Source organism: Myiozetetes cayanensis, unplaced genomic scaffold, assembly GCF_022539395.1.
Source record: "Myiozetetes cayanensis isolate MyiCay16 unplaced genomic scaffold, myiCay2020 scf6-25, whole genome shotgun sequence".
Classification (NCBI taxonomy): Eukaryota; Metazoa; Chordata; class Aves; order Passeriformes; family Tyrannidae; genus Myiozetetes; species Myiozetetes cayanensis.
Window position 1 is genome coordinate 29,454,034 of NW_026087853.1, and position 6,000 is coordinate 29,460,033.

A 6,000-nucleotide genomic window follows, 5' to 3' on the forward strand; every position below is an offset into this window, starting at 1 on the left:
GAGTTTACAATAGAAGGCTTTTTGAAAAGAACAACTCTTTGATCATGGTGAGTAGTCATCCATGGTGCTATAATATTACTCAGGGTGTATTATAAAAATATTCACCAAAAGAAATGAGGTTACAGTTTCAAGTTTGAAACTGGCATGTTAACAGATTAAATATATATGTTATATTTAAACAGAAATTTACTTGAAGACCTAATGCAAAACCATACTACTGTTAATAGTATTGACAATATTGCCTAGAATGTCTGAAATGCATTACATTGTTTACTGGTTGAAGCTATCTGTTGGGATACAAATTCATAAATACCTGCATTATGTTAAAATGCTTGCAATCTGTACCTGTCAAATGTTGCATGAGTATGGTATATCTTTCAAAAAAAGCCCTCTCCTTTCACTGAAATATGATAAAATTCCCAGGAACACAGAGAGCAATGTGGACAGCTGTGAACTCAGAGGTTCAGTGCCAATCAGAGTTCCTGGGAGTGTCATTACTTATTAGGGGCTCTTCAATTCTTGCTTAAAAGCCAGTTCAAGTCCTTGAATAGATAGAGGAAGTACCAAAAAATTCAGATTTTTCTTACTTGATTCCAACAGAGTAAAGCCTAAGCAACAATTCCAATTCCTTTTAAAACTGCAATGGCAAATCAATTCTAAAACCACTAATAATTTGGGATAAATTTCCCTAGTGTAGACCACACTCTTGGGTTTAAATGAATATTTCCATCAAGCATGGAAATGAATTTCTGAGCTAGATAAATCTTTTCAGAAAATAAATCAATAGCTAACAGCCATTTAAAAATTTGTTTATATAATGCAGAGCTCAATTTATTTGCAATTTCCTCATCAAATATATGTTCCTTTTATTTTATAAGGAAAATTTGATTTTGAAGGTTAGGCTTTAAGGTAGTGAAAAGGGTCACCCTTTTATGCATCAGTCAAAAGAAGATATATTTATAGCTTGGAACAAGTGCAGGAGGAGAGATACCAATAATTGTTGAAATAAGATTAAGTGGATAATCTGTCTATCTGGGCCTGATTGTCCCCTCCAGCAGTAAAAGCCCTAAAGAAGAAGCTAAAATGATGATATTTCCCAAAGGAATTCCAGGCAGAAAAGGTCCCTGAACTGTACCAGAGCAGGCGAGTCTTACTCTTTCCCTTCTCTGTGGTAGAACAGACTGGTCCAGTCTCAGACCTGCTGGATTCCAGACTTCAAAACCATCTGTGTGGAGATAGACTGTATATGTTCACTTGTGCTCTAGGTTCTTGGCACTTTACTCCATCCTTTGGCAATACTGTTGCATCCATATTAATTGCTCAAGTTCCCCTATTTGCTGGTCATCTTCTGGGATTGATGCTTTTCACAATAGATATGGATGAATCATTGGAAACTACGTCTCACATTTTGTCCCTACCAATAGTTTCCTCTCTACATTTTCTCTTTATGAGCCCTCAAGATTTCTAGAGTGCTCTTAGAATCCAGAGAAAGAAGAATGATACAAAAAGTGATTGATAGGAAGAAAAATCACAATCTGAATATGTAGAGCCTTTCAAGTTTATTCTTGGAAGTATAGCAAGACTTTTAGATTTTTGGATACAGAACTGAGAGATTATGACAACACCCAAAATAACACTGATTTTTAAGCATGAGTATTGCCTGTTAGAACTGGTGTTCTCTGAACAGGCAGTATGCAAACTGTCATGCAATGGGGTTGCTCAACTAAACTGGACCTCAAGCTTTGCCTGTGTCATGTAATTAATAGTTTACAGTATCCTGTCTTGTCTAAATTCACATTAGAGAAAATTGACAGAAATTAATTCCTTTTGTCTGTGTGATTTGAGATCCTTGCTACCAAAAGAGGCTGAGTCTTCAAATAGGCTTTCATTTCTGACCTAAACTAAGCTTTTCAAATATTAAAATTAAATTTCACTATCATCTTCTAAGTAGTGCTTGCCAAATGCCTTACAAATGTCTAAAACAGACATACATTTTTAGAATTTGAAAGGGGTACATATTCCAAAAAATCAGCCCTACAAAATAGTCTAGCTTTTTGCTGTAATAAGGTTTCAATAATTTTTTTGTTCAGCAAAACAAAGCAAGAATGTAAATTACCTATTGGACAATTAGTTCTGATCAGACTCTACTTTTATGTTTTGATGCATTTATATTGGTATAATGAAAGTGCAAAAAAAAAGATAGGTAATAAGAGGGGAATATTACTACAGATTCCATTTTGGCATTAAGCACCTATGAAGAAGGATTGTAATGTACACACTAGCCATCAGAAAGGAGAATGTGTCCAGAAAAGCAGCTATTTGAAGGATGAATGTTGAAAAGACCTCCATGATTGTGACAATGAGAAATAATTTCTACAGGTGGGAAAAAAAATCTGTAGGCTTGCTCACACATATTGTTTGACCACAGACAACAAGCCAACGCCTCCTGATTACTGTTTATAGTAAGGGAATATATGACACTTGATTATGTGTGTCTTGACTTCTAGTGTGAGGAGCATTAGTTATTTCCCCTGGTTTTGCATGAGACATGTTGTAGCAAGATTACATCTTTCATAAGCTGCCAACCTGATTTCGCAGAGTCTTGAAAAATGTGTCCTCTGGGGAGGAGTATCCACAATCAAGTTGATGTTCTGGATTGCTCTTTGCTTTTTGACCTTTAGATTAGCAGAGCTATGTTAGCAGGTATTTGTAAGAGTATCTATGTCCATCCATCTGTCTAGTGTCTTTGCTTCTAAGGTGGCTGCTGTGCATCATTTACTCTACCTGAGGGGTACAACTGTCTGTGTCTCATGTAGCCTTCCTTTCAAAAGGTTTAGGATAAAAAATCCGAATTGCTAGATTAAAAGATTTCCATCTAAGTGGAGTTGTTTTGAAATCTGAATATCTGTTTTGAAAATCCAACACCTAGAGCAACTCATTGCTGAAATGCAACATCTGGAGAAACTGCATTGTCATATAACAGCTAATTCTGCAGTTTACTTCAGATTCATGTTCTTGTGCTGGTGAGATCAATGTGACCAAAGATTCTAACCTAGTTTCCAGTCTTCCAGCTTTAACCTTGCAAGATGTGGCATTCAAGTAAGTATTCAAAGTTCATCTACTTACCCAGAAGCTTTTTAGAAAAAGTCCTGAAGCTTTGGACTGAGGTCCTTTGGACTGAAAATTTCCCAAGTACTTGCTTTCTCTTGGATCTTCTGACATTTTCAGTTCTAGTTCCAGATAAAAGTACTGTAAACACAGCCTTTCTCATAACGTTCAGCACTCTCATGGTCCTAACATAGGAGAAATCATGTTCTTGGGTGAAAAAGAGACGTAACCTTGTCTTTAATTATAACTCTGTCTCTTTTAGTTGCTTAAAAAACCTCTGATGTAGGGGCTAAAACAAAACAGGATCCTGGTGGATCCAATGTAAGAGTGATCAAATGAATTAACAGGTCCTCTGAATACACTCGCAGGGACACTCTTCAGTCTCTTCAATCTCTTCAGTCTCTGTGTCAGAGAAATGTCAATACCTTATAATGAACAAAACAAGTCTATAGCAAGCAGAAGATGTATATTCTGGGACTGTACAACATTTTGTTATCATAGTAAAAATAAAATATTGAGATAAAAAAGTGTACAAATAACATTTCCATATGCTTGAATTTGGTTGTATAAATAAACAAATTTTAAGTAAAGGAAAAGGTTTTAGATACATCAGTTCTTAACTGGGTTTTCAGAAAAATAGCAAACCAAATATTTCTTTGAGATATGTGTCTAATGGACTGAGAAATCAGCTGTCCTGAATCCCTCTTCTTACATTGTATATTACTACTGTATATTATTGGTGAAGTAGGATGGAACTTTCTTATATAGAAGGACCTGAGGTTTCAGTATATAGGCAAGATTGTTTATGCATTACTTCATACTTTTTGCAAGAGGGTGCCACAGTCCAGAGACTCAGAAATTCCAGATATAATTTAAAAGCAATTAAAACACATTTCATAAATAATGAAAAAATTACACTATTTTCAGCCTTTTAACATGGCAATCCCAGGTACTTGTCAAAGATTCCTCATGTTACAAAGAGGCCTGTTACTGGACGCCCCACATCATTTTGTATATAGAGAAAAGGTTGTATAAAATAAGAGGAGATTTCATAGTCTCAAAGTATAATCAAGCAGTTAAGCTGAAAATTTTATATTTGTTGCTATCCCAGAAATTCCATAAGATAATTATGAAGATAATTAAGATAATAATTTTACAGGTGACCACTGTGTTTTTCATTAGTTGAGTGCCCCCACTGCAGTATTTTGGCCTTAACTTCTGGAACAGTTTTCATAACTATCGGTGTGTATACTGGAAGCTGTGAATATGGCTAGCCCTCTCCTTTTGGGAAGAAATAAATACAAGCTGAGAACCAGGAGCTCTGGGCCTGCCTCTGCTTTGTGGCCCAAAACTGGCCGTGCTCCTTTCCTGTCTCAGTTCTCTCATTTGTGGGAGGGGAATTAGAATATTTTTCTCATAAAATGTGATAAAAATAATTAATGAGTCACTATGGAAAAGCTCATGAAGACATGAATAATTTGTGTATTTTATGTAGGGTTTGGATGGTAGCATTTTAAATTAGGCAAAGACCCATACATGGAGTGGAAAAGATAAAAGGAAATACAGAACAGGATCCTCATTCCAACCAATACACAAACTGGGACAATAGTTTTGTAAAAAACAATGTATGCAAGTGTAATTAAAATGTGTGGCAAAATGCATGAAAATGAGGTATCATGACGCTGACTGGCAAGTTTCCTTCTTGCATTTCCTGTCTTGCAAGGCACTTTCAAATATTAGACTCTGCATGTCATTTTTTATTTCAGTTTATCAAGAACTAGACAACTATAACAGGTCAAGAAAACTTGGAGCCAGAAATCAAATATGCACATACCTATCCATTCCTGTAATAAACCAGCCTGAGACATTTTTATGGTCAGATCCTCAAGTGCTGTGAAAGGGTAAAGCTTTGCTGAAGTCAATGGAGCTGTATTCAATTTACCCTGGCTCAGGACGCGGCCCCTAATCCTTTAACAAGATTTTAATGTTAGCCATGTGATTTCTATCTTAAAACCCCTGCAGGCAAGGCTTGGATTGAGCAGGGGTATGATGGGGAAGAAACCAGAAGAATTTTTCTTACTTTTTTTTTATTTTTAATTTTTATCTCAGATTGTCATCCTGTTCTTCAGAAACTCAATATTAATTTGAAAATAAAAAAAAATGTACTGTTGCAGAAAACCCCCTGAAACTGTAAAATGAAAGCTAACTGGTTCTGAGCTGCATTCTTGCATCTGAAGAATCTCTGGAAGATTTTCTTTGTGCAGAATGAGTCATTAATTGAAACACCTATTAACAAAAACATCGAGGTTCTGGAACTATCAGTCTTGGACTTGGCAGTTTCAGATGCTTGCCTATTGTGCTTGGTCAAGGATTCATCTGAGCATCACAGCAGAAATGCCAAACCTGATAAACCCAACAGTGTTTGTCAGCCCTTCCATTTTTCCAGGTCAGGTATTACCACTTTGAACTGAAAAAAATATTAACAAAGTAAAAGCATACCCATCTTCCTGCCAGACTTGCAAATACAAGAAAGAATCTGAAATTTAGAAAATTTAAAAGAAGCATAGCAAAACACAAACTACTTTGAGTCTGGAAAAGGGGAAAAGCTCATCTAGGGGGTATAATATATATTATATACTCTATATAATAGTATATATATATAAAAATAATATAATCTATAGTATAACAGTATAATTATTATTTATAATAGTCCAATGTGTATAGTATATATATAATATATAATAGTCCAATACCCTACATGGAAAGCTTGTCTTCAGGTAAAAGCCTTCAAGATTCTATCAAATCTCCTCTGAAGCACATGGAGTCATGATGCATTAATCACCTCTAGGGTAAATTTTCCCTTCATCTCATTGTCCTTTTGACTTACATTTT